The sequence below is a fragment of the Panthera onca genome, chromosome B1 (genome assembly GCF_046562875.1).
Source record: "Panthera onca isolate mPanOnc1 chromosome B1, mPanOnc1 haplotype 2, whole genome shotgun sequence".
Lineage (NCBI taxonomy): Eukaryota > Metazoa > Chordata > Mammalia > Carnivora > Felidae > Panthera > Panthera onca.
The window spans coordinates 129075115-129091839 of record NC_138342.1 but is presented as its reverse complement, the minus strand read 5'-3'; the positions used below and the strand labels follow the sequence as shown (position 1 = coordinate 129091839).

At 39.2% G+C, this 16725-nt stretch overlaps 1 protein-coding gene across 2 annotated transcripts in view; it reads right to left on the bottom strand.

Annotated features, from left to right (window-relative positions):
* The window catches only part of FHIP1A (FHF complex subunit HOOK interacting protein 1A), a 252724-nt gene that overhangs the window by 160620 nt on the left and 75379 nt on the right, over nt 1-16725 (bottom strand). For both annotated transcript variants that reach the window (XM_060654005.3, XM_060654004.3), the window contains exon 2: nt 15079-15205. The gene's annotated coding sequence lies outside the window, so the exon portion shown is untranslated. The remainder of the gene's footprint in view (nt 1-15078; nt 15206-16725) is intronic.

The following is a 16725-nucleotide window of genomic DNA, read 5'->3' as shown; positions in this document are numbered from 1 at the left end:
TACATATAACATACAAAATGTGTAGTAATTATCTGTGTTATCAGTAATACTTCTGGTCAATAGGAGGCTATTAGTGATTTTAGGAAGGTTTTTAGGGAGTCGAACGTTAGCATGGATTTTCTTTTCTGTTTTTTTAATGTTTATTTATTTTTGAGAGAGAGAGAGAGAGAGAGAGAGAGAGAGAGGCAGAGAGAGGCAGAGAGAGAAGGAAACAGAGGATCTGAAGCAGGCTCCTTGCTGACAGTAGCCCAACACAGGGCTCGAACTCACAGACTATGAGATCATGACCTAAGCTGAAATCAAGAGCCAGATGCTCAACTGACTGAGCCACCAGGGTGCCCCAGCTGTGGATTTTCTGGGAAGCCAGTGCCCCTAACTCCCTACATTGTTCATGCATCAACTGTATGCTCTCTATACATATTCCTGTCTCTTTTTTTCCCCAAGCATTTAAAAATGCCTAAACTACCTTTTGGGATGAGCACTGGGTGTTGTATGGAAACCAATTTGACAGTAAATTTCATATATTAAAAAAAAATAAATAAAAATAAAAAAATAAATAAAAATAAAAATAAAAAAAAATAAAAATGCCTAAACTGCGGCACCTGAGTGACAGTTAGTTAAGCAGCCAACTTCAGCTCAGGTCATGATCTCACAGTTTGTGAGATCAAGCCCCGTGTCCGGCTCTGTGCTGACAGCTCAGAGCTTGGAGCCTGCTTCGGATTCTGTGTCTCCCTCTCTCTCTCTGCCCCTCCCCTGCTTACACTCTGTCTCTGAAAACTGAATAAACATTAAAAAAAAAAAAAAAAAAAAAAAAAATGCCCTAACTATTCTCAGCTGGTAGATGGTTTAAAAAAAAAAAAAAAAAAAAAAACAGACAGCAGGCCAGATTTGGTCCATGGGCCATTGTTGCCCAAACTCCACTTTAACCACTTTTTGAGTACCTATAGACAGTATACAGACAGTATACAGACAGTATTATATTTAATAAAATACCAAGTTACTTAAAAATATGAGTAGAGTCTTCATACCTCTCTATCAGTATTATTTTGTCAATTGAGGGAAAACAGAATTAGGGGCAAAATCTTACAGCAGCCCACAGAATGATTTTACATTAGAAAAGTATGCTCATTCTCAGGAGCCTGAAGGAAACTACTCAAAACAAATTCCCACAAATCTGCCCTTTCCTCACCAAACGTAACCTAAACCTTGCATTCCCATCCCGAGGTCCCCAAATTCTGACATATAGTGTTGATTTAGAGGTTTGTTTTTGTTGTTTTTTAACTGACACTACTTTGGTTTATATTTCACATGGTTTTCATACACTCTCTCCTTACATAACACTCTGGAATGCACCTCTAAAATTACTCTATTCCTGCCTACAGAGCCTGTGAATATGAAAGAGGTCACTATCTTGCCTAAGGGTCACTTACATGAACCCATACACTCCATGGTCCTCTCATTATTTTTCTCTAGAAACAAATATATACTTATATATTAATAGAATTGCCCTGGAAATGATGATTTAGTTAAAAATGACCCTAGGACTACATAGAGGTGATACTCCAATCCAGCTACTGAATACAAGAATTCAAGTTTTGTGGTGCTTTTGTTTTTAACAACTACAACAAATGCCACTGGGGAAAATAAAAAGACCCAGCAACGTTTGTTATTTCAACTTTCTAGTTTCCATTAGGTAAGGCTGAAATACCAGGCAAACTAGAGAAGGGATCTTTACACCAATTCAGGAAAACATGTCTAACATGTAAATTCTAAACCCTAAAGGATACATCTACCATTGCTTATTCTTCTGTGATTAAAACATCAATATATAACTTTACCTTTGATGATAAGACCCTAAATAGCAAAGCAGTGGTTGATCATCAAAATAGAAGGCATATTATTTATTTTCAACTGAATTTCTTTTTTAAATCATAAAAAACAATAGTCATTGCAAACAAAGAATATATAGAAAATACAAGAATAGTAAAAATGACTCAAAGCATAAGCAATATACTATTTTTAAAGCTCTAATATCATCGCTTCTCGGCCTTTTGGCTAAGATCAAGTGTAAAGCTCTAATATCTTTCTACTCTTTTCCCTACATTTCCTAATAATTTCATAAATTTTACAAAATCAGAGTTATATGTGTGGCAAAAGAACTGGCAACAGAAATCAACAAATAAGGGATCCAAATCTTCAATCTCTTCTGTTCATTCTTCTATAAATCTACCAAAAACACAGAAATCTAAATAAAATTATATACAAATGTACTAAGTCTTTCATCAAAGAATATTTCTAATAGTGAAAAAACTGGAACAAGCTTGTGTTCAATAATAAGAAAAGGATTAAATATATTCTTATAGTGGAATGAATGACAACTGTTAAAATTGCATTTTTTTTTAAAGAATTTAATGACTTGGGATCAAATTTTGATTCCTGCTCCTTCCCTTTAATATTATATCCTAAGCATTTTCCCAAGTCATTACATTCTCAAAATAATCCAATTTATGGAATTTAGATTTTAGCTTTACAGAAAAGCAAAGAGAAGGAGATTGAAGATAGAAATTTCTTACTTCTTGATATCTCTTGCCAAATATTTTGCTAAATATTCTAGCAATTTATACTCCCACCAGAAGACTGGGGCGCATCTCAATGAGACTTTAAGGTATACTCTCAAGTCACTAAGTGCAAATACCCAGAAAAAAATGTTTCATAAAAGTAATCATTTAGATTTTTTACATGCCTGTGAATAAAGATCATAAAATATCCAAGTAGATTGCTAATTCTCTCCTTTATTAACAGAATACCAATTTTGCAGCAAGCAGCCAAGATCTAAGGCAAAAAGTAGATCTCCTGGGGGTGCCTGGGTGGCTCAGTCAGTTGAGCATCCGACTTCAGATCAGATCATGATCTCACAGCTCATGAGTTCAAGCCCCATGTCAGGCTCTGTGCTGACAGCTCAGAGCCTGGAGCTTGCTTCAGATTCTGTGTCTTTCTCTCTATCTGCCCCTCCCCCACTTGTACACTGTCTGTCTCTCAAAAATAAACAAACATTTAAAAAAAAAAAAAAAAAGATCTCCTGGCCTCCCTATAGCCAGAGGTGATACTATGATACCGTCTGACCAATGAGTATAAGGGGAAATCCATGAAGGAAATCCATGAAGGCCTTTCAGGAAAGCCCCTAAAAAGGGTGGAGGCAAGAGGCAGACTGCTGGCAAGCTCCCTTTTGCATTTTGACTTTCCCTTCGCTCCTAGAATGAGGACCTACACTTGGGCTAGACTTCTTATGTCCATCTTGAGATGGGAACATGGGGCAAGGATCACACCGAGATAGTAAAGCTGAAAGATGGAAGGACCTAGGTCCCTGATAATCAAGAAACCACCACACTAAGCCTGGATAGCCTAGTGCCAGACTTGTTTTATGTGGAAGAAAAATAATCCCCTAATTTGTTTGAGCCATTGGTTCTGGTAGTTACTTATGGGTGAACCTAACCCTAACTGATATATCAACTTACAGAGTTATTTTTAAAAAACGTACAAAGCAGCTGGAATTGGCAGGAATTAATTAGTTCATTTAAATACTCATTTACTCTTCCATACAATCAATAGCTACTCTGAGCAATGGAAACACAGCAATAATGTAGCTTACAGTCTAAAAGAAAAACTGAACAATTAAGAAACAGTTTTATATGGGCACCTGGGTGGCTCAGTCAGTTAAGCATCTGACACTTGATTTCAGCTCAGGTCATGATCTCATGGTTGTGGGATCAAGCCCCATGTCAGGCTCTGAGCTGGGCATGAAGCCTGCTTGTGTTTCTCCTTCCCTCTCTCTCTGCAACCCACCCCCCCAATTCACTCTCCCTCTCTCAAAATAAAAAAAAACTTTTTTTATAAATCAGATGGTATGGAAAGAATGGTATGCTATGGCAGCAGGTAAGAAAAAGCATTTAACCCAAACTGTTGAAAGGTAAATGGGATCAGAGGTGGTTTTCCGGGTGATCTGAAATTTAAGTTGAGACCTGAAAAGGGAAATGGTAGTGTTAGCCAGACAAAGAGACAGTGAGGGAGGAGTATTCTAGGTGGAGGGAAGAGCATATGAAAAGACCCAGAGGAAAAGAGGGACCGTGACATATTGTAGGGAATGCAAACAGTATGCTTTGCCAGAGCACAGAACTGGAGTGGGAGTGGGGACAGCACTCTTCCAGAGAACTTCCAAAAGGACAGACACCGACCCTTCTCTGCACCAGACCTGACTCTGACTTTTTTGTTCTTTTATTTCTCCAAATACAAATTAAGGACCCAAAGAGGCAAAAACAAAGATATCAATTATCTTTTTATTTTGAAACTCTCAAAATGTCAGGTACCACCAAGGTGCAGGTACCTGCACCCTTCCAACTTTCTGCCTTAGGGTGAGATTCTTCAAATGCCTGAAACATTCTTTCCTCAGAACTCCTGGGGCTTGCCCAACAGAGAAGTGGAATAATCGAGGATTCACCCAATACTAGCTATCTGATCATGGAAAGGTTAGGCTGGTGTGTACAGAAAAGTGTCATAATCAGATTTACTACAAGGAAGAATAACACACTGGCCATAATATAAAGAAATGGATGGAAAGAGGACACAGGTTATAATAGCAGGGGCGAGAGATGATGCAGGCCTAGATTAGAATACTTACAATAGAAAGCAGAGAGGGACACCTGGGTGGCTCAGTTGGTTAAGCATCTGACTCTTGATTTTGGCTCAGGTCACGATCTCAGGGTTCATGAGTTCAAGCTCGACATCCAGCTCCATGATGACAGTGTGAGCCTGCTTGGGATTCTTTCTCTCCCTCTCTGTCTGCCCCTCCTCTGTTCATGCACAAGTTCGTTCTCTCTCTCTCTCTCTCTCTCTCTCTCAAAATAAATAAACTTAAAAAAAGAGAGACAGAGACAGAGAAGTAGATTGTGCTTCTGAAATTTAGTAGGTGTGCTCAAGAGGACTGAGCAGACATGCAGAGGGAAAGAGGGTGAAGTAAAGGGTAATCCTAGACATCTGGCTAGGCTTCCGAGAGAGGAAGGTAGCAGAGCACAATGATTAAGACTACAAACTCTGGGATTCCATTTCCACCAATTAACAGCTGTGACCTTGGGGAAATTACTTAAGCCACATACTCGGGTATCCACATCTGTACGATGGGAATAACAATAGAATCTACCTCAAAAAATTGTGTGAGACTTACCTGAAAGTCCTGAGAACAGTCCCTGGCACATAGGGAATGCTGGATAAATGTCAGCTACATAAAGGGTGATGGTGATGCCATTCATCAAGACAAGGAACATGAGAGATTTCAGGGGAGTAGAAAGAAGAGTTCTGTTTTGGATATTTTAACTGGATCTGCCTGTGGGATATCCAGTAGGCAGCTGATTATATGAACTAAAGCTCAGAGGGGAGTTCTGAGAGTCAGGTGCTACTTTCGAAAGGGTGGTATTAAGGGGTCATTTGAGCAAGGCCTGGCAGACATGCAGAAGCGGGCCCTGAGGGGAGAGAGCACGTAGGTGAGATGTGGAGGAAAGAAGCTCCTGGGGAACCCTGACATTCAAGGGATAAAGGAAAAAAAAGACTGAGAAGGAGCAGCCACTAAGAGGGAGACTCACGAAAAATATTTCTAATAAGATTGTACCATAAAAATTAAAGAAACAAAAATATGAATGGCATGGGACGGGAGCAGCAAATTTTCTTCTACCTTTCTAGGTTCTTTTGGCTGTCTATCAATTAAATTGACAAAAGACAGATTAACAGTAGAAAAACAGATTTCATTACATACATTCAGGAGTCCCCAAAAATGTGACCCACAGGCAGTTGGGCAGTTGAGGCTTATATGCCATCCTGAGCTAAGGAGAAGGGGGTAGGGGTGTGAGACTTCAAAGGGGAGAAAGACAATTTACAAAAGGTGGGAAGAGCTAATGTTTGGAAAACAAATGTTTTCCATGCCATTCAAAGACAATGAGATACGAAAGGAACCTGATTTCCAGGCCTTGCCAAGCTTCCCCCAAGCTTACCACACTTAGACCACATTCCTTATAGTTATCTCTGGTGACAGTTCTCTTCCTGGACCAAGCCCCCTATATAAATTCTTTTAGGCCCCTAAGAGGGAGGGGAAATCTCTGAGTCTTTTGGGCCTCAAATTCAGCTCAAAGTAATCCACATGCCAAAGTGGCACATACCAGGGAGGCTTGGTCTCAATTCCTTCAAAAGTCAGATGAGGGAAACATCACACAGAGGGAACAATCTCAGAGATTATAAATAAAGGGTAAGGACAAAAAGACCTCAGTAAAAAGCAGTATTCCCTCAGTAAAAAGCAGTGATTATTTTTATAAATTACCTAAAGAACCACATAATGAAATCTCCAAGTTTACAAGAATCAGAAAGCTCTTTTAAGTGAGCAGACTGCCTTATCAATGAGGATTAGCATCAGAAAAATCTCCTACAGTAATCTAAGTAGCCAAGAAAGAACAAGATTTTTCAAGGTAAGATTCTGATTTTTCAAAATCAGAACATATTGGTTTCAGTGAAAAATAATCCAAACTGCACTTTGCAAATAAAGTTCTGGCCCCCAAGCTTCAGTTACTGAACCTCCCAAAAAAGCCATTTTAAATCCCATTGCTTTATAACTTGAAGGAAACTCAGAGACATCCACTGGTTCAGATCATAAATATGAAAATTTGCTGAAAAGTAGACAGCGGAGTCATCCAAGACCTACTGAATCAGAATCTCAGGGTATGAGGTTAGAAAAAATTTACTGCTTTTTAAAATTTTTTAAATAAGCTCACTAGATAATTTGTGTGCACACTAATATTTGAGAACCCTTGCTTTATCTGATCAGGAAACCAAGAGCTAAAGAATATGAACGACGGGGCACCTGGGTGGCTTAGTCGGTTAAGCATCTGGCTTTGGCTCAGGTCATGATCTCACCATTCATGGGTATGAGCCCCATATCAGGCTCAGTGCTGATGGCTCAGAGCCTGGAGCCTGCTTCGGATTCTGTCTCCCTCTCTCTCTCTGCCCCTCCCCCACTTGCACCCTGTCTCTCTCTTAAAAATAAATAAACATGGGGCGCCTGGGTGGCTCAGTCGGTTAAGCGTCCGACTTCGGCTCAGGTCATGATCTCACTGTCCGTGAGTTCGAGCCCCGCGTCGGGCTCTGGGCTGATGGCTCAGAGCCTAGAGCCTGCTTCCGATTCTGTGTCTCCCTCTCTCTCTGCCCCTCCCCCGTTCATGCTCTGTCTCTCTCTGTCTCAAAAAAATAAATAAACGTTAAAAAAAAAATTATAAAAATAAATAAACATTTAAAAAAAATTTTTTAACGAATACGTATGACTTGGACAATAGCACATAGCTAATGAGAATGACTGAAGCAATTCTCAAACTGTAATATGCATCAGGATCATCTGAGGTCTTGTTAAACATAACTACCTGAGCTCTACCCTCAGAGTTTCTGATTCAACCTAAGAATTCACATTTCTTTTTAATTTTTTTAATATTTATTTTTGAGAGAGAGAGAGTGCACACACATGCGAGCAAACAGGGGAGGGGCAGAGAGAGAGGGAGACACAGAATCCAAAGCAGGTTCCGGGCTCTGAGCTATCAGCACAGAGCCCGACACAGGGCTCGAACTCATGAACCACAAGATCATGACCTGAGCCGAAGTCGGACACTTAACCAACTGAGCCACTCAGGCTCCCCAAGAATTTACATTTCTAACAAGCGTCCAGGTGAAGCTGATGCTGTTCATCTGGGGACCACACTTTGACAACCTCTGGTCTGCACTAGAGCCATTAAAGACTTTTCTCTGTACACCGATTCAGGGCAGCCTTATACCCTTAAAGATCAAGAAAAGCCAATGCGTTTCAGGAACGTTGTTGAAAATAAATAGAAAACATGACCAAACATAAATTACATACATTTATTCTAAGCCGTTCTAGTAAACTGGAAGAAACATACAGAGCTGGAAAAGATCCAAACTAAGCTAGAATGAAATTACAAGGGTCGTGGAACATATGAAGAAATAAAAATAACTGAATAAATAAAAGGACAAATTTCACAAAACAATTTAAAGATAGATCGTGATTTTAAAGTCTATAAATTATGAAAAGATACATGCAGAATGAACAAATTTCAGAATGAAAGCACTAGGTAGCTGGTTTGATTATTTGACTGTACAAAGTCATTTTAGGTATCTCTTTATGTTATTTGATGGAGTTTTGGAGTGGTGGGGGTCCGGAGCTGACAGCCAAGAAAGAATTCTTTGGTGCCAAAAGGTGATTTTATTAAAGCACGAACAGGACCCGTAGGCAGAAAGAGCTGCACTGGGGTTGTAAAGAGTAACTGATTATATACTATGGAATTGGGGGAGGTAAAGGCAAAAAGGGAGGCCTCTAAAAGGACTTTCATAAGTGAAAGAAGACTCCTAAGATATCTGAGCCCTTGCTATTCTCAAGCTAAGGTTATTTTCCCTCTAGCAAGACATTAACATGATGACAGTAAGAGGTTCCTGGAGAAATGTTATCCACACTCTGTATTTGCCTTAAGTATTTGTCAATGGGCTGCAGGTTATAAAGAAATTTAATTTTACCTGCCATTTCCTTCTTGCCTTTGTTCCCCACATCACTATGGAGGGGAGGGTAATGTTGGGGCTCCAGGAAACTGAGCCTATAGGTTTCTGGAGATTAGGCTATTAATAAGATTGAATTTTTCTTGTAATTTACTATGATATTCGTAAACTGATGGAGACTCATGTCCTGCATGACTGTGATCTCTATCAGTTAACCATTTGTTTTCTCCTTTCTTGTGTTCTTGCACAGCCAGGAGTGTCAGAGGAATAACATCACACATACCCCACCTGGGGGGTTGGCGTTTGCTACCTATCAGCTTGCCTTATGCTCCCTCAGCATTATTTACTCAGAAAAATCTAGTCCAGTTTTGAGGCTAGATTTTTTATTCAAAACCACTTTTGACAGTGGTTTCCCACTGGTTCCACACAAAGCCATGGAAGTCACTCACCACCCCAATTCTGCATGACTCAGACATCCCGGATTTACGTCCGAAAGACAGCATTCTAGTGCTGCTATCACTGTGGCTCTTCTCTCGTGTAGACAAGTCTTAACCCTGAAACACTACATTCAAATATGTAATTCCCTCAACAGCTCAGAATATCTGTAATTGCCTCTGTCTACCTGCTATTTGTCTCACTGTTCTGAGAACAAAATCCCTAACAGATGAATTCCACTGACAGCATCTCCCCAAGACTATCATACACATTTTATATCATATTGTCTCCAACTCCTTTCAAACCCACTTTCCATCTGTAGTACTTACTGTGCTACCTTTATTATCTGCTACCATTTCCTCTGAAGAAAGTAATGCGCCTAAGTATGCAATCCTTTCATTATCCATGCCACTCCTACACCCGCCTGAACTGTTCCCTCTAAATTCTGCCCAGGCTTTCCTCTCAGTTACATATATTTGCTACTATATTCTTCCCACTTGGTGCCCAGTACCCTCCTCCCCTCCCAAAAATAACCTGACTTCTAAGGGTACAATATCTGATGTCTGACCTTTCCAAAACCAGTGTAAATATTCTGTTGACACACACACACTGCTTTTTACAGCTAAGAGGCAAAAACAGGTTCCAAATAACTTCTGCTACACAGACAGGTGAATGTTTGAGCTGGCTACAGGTTTTTCCCCAGGATTCATTACTGGCTATTCTTTACCACAAAAACGTTGATTCTGTTACGATCTTGAAACTAAAGCTCCATAAAACGACAAGATCCTTCATTGGCCAGAGTTAACTGAGAAAAGCCCTGTATCAGGTCTCATACACACACACCCATACCTAAAAAACAAAACAGAGTTTACCATAATCAAAGCCCAAATACAAGAAATCACTGCCCACCAATTAACAAACATAAAACTTAAACACAGGCTTTACACTAACCTACATTTATTAAACCTTAGTCTAAAGTGGGCTTCATATTTATAAAATAGTTTCTGAAATAGTCTTTTTTTTCTTTTTGTTTCGTTTCTGAAATAGTCTGACATATCTTCTTAATTACAAACAGAGGAGTTTCTGGGAATTCCTACATAGATACAACATAGCCATTTATGATTTTCTGCTTTTCTTTTCCTTATCCTAAACTGTTTTTAAAAGTACAAACTTCACTTCAACAAACAGTGTTGGGAAAACCAGATACCCATACACAAAACAATGAAGTTGGACCCTTACTTTATACCATATACAAAAATTACCTCAAAATGGATCAAAGACCTAAAATAAAAACTAAAACTAAAAAAACTCTTAGAAGAAAAGACAGGGGGAAAGCTTCATGACCTTGATTTGCACAGGCAACAAAAGTGAAAACAGATATACTGAACTATATAAAAATTTAAAACTTTGGTGCATCAAAGGACACAATATACAGAGTGAAAAGGCAACCCACAGAATGGGAGAAAATATGTGTAAGTCATATTTCTGATAAAGGATTAATATCAGAATATAGCATATATTAAAAAAATACAACTCAAAACTAAAAGACAAATGACCCAATTAAAGAATGGACAAAGGACAAGGGGTGCCTGGGGGGCTCAGTTAGTTAAGTGTCCGATTTCTGCTCAGGTCATGATCTCACAGTTCGTGGGTTTGAGCCCCACGTCAGGCTCTGTGCTGGCAGCTCAGAGCCTGGAGCCTGCTTCGGATTCTGTGTCTCCCTCTCTCTCTCTCTGCCCCTCCCCAGCTTAAGCGCTTGCTCTCTCTCTCTCTCTCTCTCTCTCTCTCAAAAATACACATTAAATTTTTTTTTTTAAAAAAATGGACAGGGGCGCCTGGGTGGCGCAGTCGGTTGAGCGTCCGACTTCAGCCAGGTCACGATCTCGCGGTCCGTGAGTTCGAGCCCCGCGTCGGGCTCTGGGCTGATGGCTCGGAGCCTGGAGCCTGTTTCAGATTCTGTGTCTCCCTCTCTCTCTGCCCCTCCCCCGTTCATGCTCTGTCTCTCTCTGTCGCAAAAATAAATTAAAAAAAAAACGTTGAAAAAAAAAAAATTAAAAAAAAAAATGGACAAAGGACTTGACTAAACATTTCTCAAAAAAAAGGTACACAGAGGGCCAACAGCATATGAAAAGGTGTTCACCATCACTAATCATTTGGGAAAGGCATATCAAAACTACAAGATACCAACTCACATCCATCGGAAAGTCTGCTATTAAAAAACAAACATAACAGGGGCGCCTGGGTGGCTCAGTCGGTTGAGCGGCCAACTTCGGCTCAGGTCACGATCTCGCGGTCTGTGAGTTCGAGCCCCGCGTCGGGCTCTGGGCTGATGGCTCAGAGCCTGGAGGCTGTTTCCAATTCTGTGTCTCCCTCTCTCTGACCCTCCCCCTTTCATGCTCTGTCTCAAAAAAATAAATAAACGTTAAAAAAAACAAACAAACAAACAAACATAACAGATGTTGGTGAGGATGCGGAGAAAGAGGATCTCTTGCATTGCTGGTGGGAATGCAAACTGGTGCAGCCACTCTGGAAAACAGTATGGAGGTTCCTCAAAAAATTAAAAATAGAACTACCTTATGACCCAGCAATTGCACTACTAGGTATTTATCCAAGGGAAAAATGTATGCTGTTTCAAAGGGGCACATGCATCCCAATGTTTATAGTAGCACTATCACCAATAGCCAAAGTATGGAAAGAGCTCAAATGTCCATCACGGATGAATGGATAAAGAGGATGTGGTATACATATATACAACGGTGTATTACTCGGCAATCAAAAAGAATGAAATCTTGCCATTTGCAACTATGTGGATGGAACTAGAGGGTATTATGCTAAGCGAAATTAGTCAGAGAAAGACAAATATCATAGGACTTCACTCATATGAGGACTTTAAGACACAGAATAGATGAATACAAGGGAAGGGAAGCAAAAATAATATAAAAACAGGGAGGGGGACAAAACAGAAGAGATTCTTAAATATGGAGAACAAACAGAGGGTTACTAGAGGGGTTGTGGGAGGAGGGATGGGCTAAATGGGTAAGGGGCATTAAGGAATCTACTCCTGAAATCATTGTTGCACTACATGCTAACTAATTTGGATGTAAATTTTAAAAATAATAAAAATAAATAAAAATTAAAAAAACAAAACAAAACAAAAAATCAATAACCAGTGTCAGTGAGGATGTAGAGAGCTCTTGGGTACCATTGGTGGGACTATAAAGTGACGTAGCTGCTAAGGAAAACAGTGCTTCATAAAATCAAAAATGGAATTACCATTTGATCTAGCAATTCCACTTCTAGATATATACTAGAATATATAATAATATATATATAATAAAATAACTGAACACAGGGACACAAACATATTTATACACTACATACATAGCAGCAGTATTTGTGACAGCCAAAAAAACTGAAGCATCCCAAAAGTCCATCAGTTGATGAATGGATAACACAAAAATGTAGTAGAATATGATTTAGCCTTAAAAAGTAAGGAAATTCTGGGCCTGGGTGGCTCAGTCGGTTGGGTGTCTGACTTCAGTTCAGGTCATGATCTCACGGTTCATGGGTTTGAGCTCCACATCAGGCTGAGTGCAGAGCTTGGAGCCTGTTTCAGATTCTGTGTCTCCCTCTCTCTCTGCCCCTCCCCCGCTTGTGCTGTCCTTCTCTCTCAAAAATAAACATAAAAAACTATATATTTAAAAAAAGGAAACAAGCATCTCAAGATAATAGCCTTCACTTAGAAATCTACAGTCACATTTTTATTTTACATTTATCTCTCAATATTAACATGCACAGAATGCTATAATATTGCACATATCTTTTAAAGTAAAGGTATAATCTGTAAACTTGAAAATATCTAAAAAATAACACACTTTATACGCAAGGCTTACACTACCTAAAAATAGTAAATTTATAGGAACAATTACTAAAGAATGTACATGGTAATGAAAATAACATCGTAACAAAGGCTACTGTTTCATTCCATGTTAATACTCCCTTTCATTGGGGGGGTTCAAAGAGCTTCACAAAATTTCAGGACACTATAAATTTTTCTTTTTTTTTTTTTTTAAGTTTATTTATTTATTTTGAGAGAACGAGAGCAGGAAGGGGCAGAGAGAGTGGGAGATAAAGAATCCCAAGCAGGCTTCATGTTGCCAGCATGAAGCCCCACATGGGGCTCAATCCCACAGACTGTGAGATGATGACCTGAGCCAAAACCAAGAGTTGGATGCTCAGACATGGGAGGCATCCAGGTGCCCCAAGTCTTTTTTCTGTTTGAATCATAAATTGCATAGCAAAACTTTCCTCACTGTATTTACTGGAAAACACTGGGCTGGATGATAAATGAGTGTAGCATAGACTCCAGGGGCCTCCAGTGCCTCCCCATTCCTCTTTCCCAGCCACACTTGAAGAAGATATCTGAGGTACAACTTATTAGCAAATATGAAGAGCAGATATTTCATAAAATTTAGCATTTGGCATCTGGATGTCAGAAATAGATTTATGATTTGCACCTAAGGAAAAAATACATCCACTTTGAATTTAGACATAAAGTTCAAAGTACAGTTTTATTCAATTACACCCTCCATTTGATCTAATGATAAGCTACTTGAGAATGTAGTCCTGTGCTATTATATTCAAAGCAAATATCAAAGAAATAACTATGCAACAACAGCTTCACATTAAAAAAAAAAAAATACAAAGATTAGATAGAGGTATGCTTTTACGACATTGGGGATGTCAATCTTTGATGGTATTTACTTGACAAATGCAGATTCCCAAACCCCTCCCCACACCATTCTGATTCTGACACCCTAGATTGGGGCCTAATAATTTGAATTTTTAATGTGCATTTTTAACAAGCACCCTAATAACACTTGGAAAAACAATGCAAAACACACCACCAGTAAGATGCAAATTACAAGGCGTAGAGGTATACCTGAAGTTTAGATCCCATCTTATTTAACCTCATTAATACAGGAACCCTTTCTACAATGCAGACTGATTGATTTTAATAAGAAAGAATACCAACATATACATAGTCAAATAGATAGCACATGCTTCTCTGCAAACTATAAGCCCTATTGTTTAACAATACTACCATTGTTTGAAACTTAGAGTCACCTCTTCTTTAGAATTAACTTTTAATACAGTGTATAAGCCTTCAAACACACAAATTACAAAAAGGAAAACTGTTTTCATTATGTTACTGTACCTTGTGGTTTTTGATCAAAAGTAGAGCCCCACACGCCTGGGTGGCGTAGTCGGTTAGGCGTCCGACTTCAGCCAGGTCACGATCTCGCGGTCCGTGAGTTCGAGCCCCGCGTCGGGCTCTGGGCTGATGGCTCGGAGCCTGGAGCCTGTTTCCGATTCTGTGTCTCCCTCTCTCTCTGCCCCTCCCCCGTTCATGCTCTGTCTCTCTCTGTCCCAAAAATAAATAAAAAACGTTGAAAAAAAAAAATTAAAAAAAAAAAAAAAAAAAAAAAAAAAGTAGAGCCCCACAGATTCATCACCCTAGCTCTAAAGAAGTTTAGACTACTTCCCAAATACACCCCCACAGGGTTGAGATGTGCCACCACAGAAAATATGATGTTTACGAGTGCTACTGGAGAGGGGCACCTGGGTGGCTCAGTAAGTTAAGCTACCAAAGTTCAGGTCATGATCTTGCGGGTTCGAGCCCCACGTGGGGTTTGGGCTCTGTGCTGACAGCTCAGAGCCTGGAGCCTGCTTCAGATTCTGCGTCTGTCTCTCTCTCTGCCCCTACCCCACTTGCGCTCTGTCTCTGCTTCTCAAAAAAATGAATAAACGTTTAAAAATTTAAAAAAAAAAAAAAAGAATGCTACTAGAGGATAGAGATGTAGATCCAAAAAACACATAAATAAATTGGTTTTTTATGTTTATGTAAATGTTTTGAGTATAGGACAGCCTCTCAAACTGTTGTGAACAAGATAATGTTCACTTGGATGTGTAAGTTCAAGTAGGTTTTTTTTTTTTTTAAGCCTGTTACAGAACAGTACTGAACTCATACTAATAGTAATGAGAAGATGTTACCTGAGATTGCTGTCTTTGGTAGCGTAGTGCTGGGCTGTATTTGCTCAATTCACGCTATCAGAGGGGCAGAAAAGATTTCTCCAACACTTGGCACTGTTGGAAACTCCCAGAAGAAGACTTCTGAAATCTATAGAAAGGAATAAAAAATATCCCACGATCATTAATAAACTGCTAAAACCCAGTCTAAGACTCTCTAGTCTTTCTCCCCTCCCTTTCCCCACCATTTGTGGTACACTGAGAGGGTTCTCCTCAGATCGCACCTCTCTTTATCAAAAAGAAAATTATAAGCAAAAGTAAATTTTTACTTAAACACCTGAATGTTCGCCAAAAATGAAAGACTCCCTTTGGGTAGCAGAAAGTAGAGGATTCCTCCATTGTCTAAGAGATGTTAGACAACTACACACTTCTTTCAGAATAGAAGAAAAAAAAAAACCATGAAACTAAATAAATCCATACCCCTGCATCAGCAGCATTGTATTAAGATAATGACAATACAATACAAAATAGTCAAGGCAGGGCCACAAACAACTTTCACAATCAACTTTTTAAAAGTGTGGAATACTCCCAAAATATTCCCTGGTACCTCTGACCTACCCTGACTTTGACAGTTGAAAGTTCCAGCTTTTTTGCCAGCCCATGAGCAAGGTTTACTTTGGTCTTAGACACACATCTCCTATCATCAGGCCTAACTGGGAAGATAAGTTTCACAACACAAATGGATGGCTTAATCCCTACTGTACAGCCAGAAATACAGGAGTCTGAAGAATGTTGGGAAATTATCCTACCTGAGAGAAATACAAAGAACACCTAGAAGTGTCCTGGAGAGCACAGCAAAAACACTAGCTCCAAACACAGAGTACAAAAGGCAGAAGCTAATGCAAATGCTAAACAAAACCACAAGAAGTCACTGTTCAAGATCAAAATAGGTGGAAGCTAGACAAATGTCCAGGTAAGAACATCTTATAAGAAAACAATAAATGCTACACTTAAATTTGGCCCTTAACTACAGAGAACTGATGGTTACCAGAGAGATGAGTGAGGGGATGGGTTAAATAGGTGATGGGGATTAAGGAGTGCACTTGTGGTGATGAGCACTGGGTGTGTACAGAAGTGTTGAATCACTATATTGTACACCTAAAACTATTACACTGCCTGTTGACTCTACTCGAATTAAAATAAAATTAAATTATATGTATATACATATATATACACACACATACAAACACTTAACTGTAAAGCAAAAAAAACCATTTAAATGCCCAATAACTGGGGAAGAGTTAAGTAAATTTGACACAACATAATTTACTTAACCGTAATTTTGTCAGCCATCAAAAAACTTTGAGTTTATAACAATAATGGAAAATGCCATTTACCATATGAAGAAAAAGCACAGTGCAATGTTGTAATTACATATGATCGCAACTACTTTTGCAAAACCAAGAAATAAGATGCAATATGTTCTGATATAGTCATAAGTATTGGGTAAAATATTTCCCCAACTTAGGTTAAGGGGAACAATTCAAGAGTCTAGTACAACAAATACGTCTTTAAAATCTGTGTGTAACAAGGATGAGCCACTCGTTAATGCAATATATTAAAAGATGGCTTCCTAGAAGTCACTGTCAGAGGTTTTGTGTATGTGTTTGG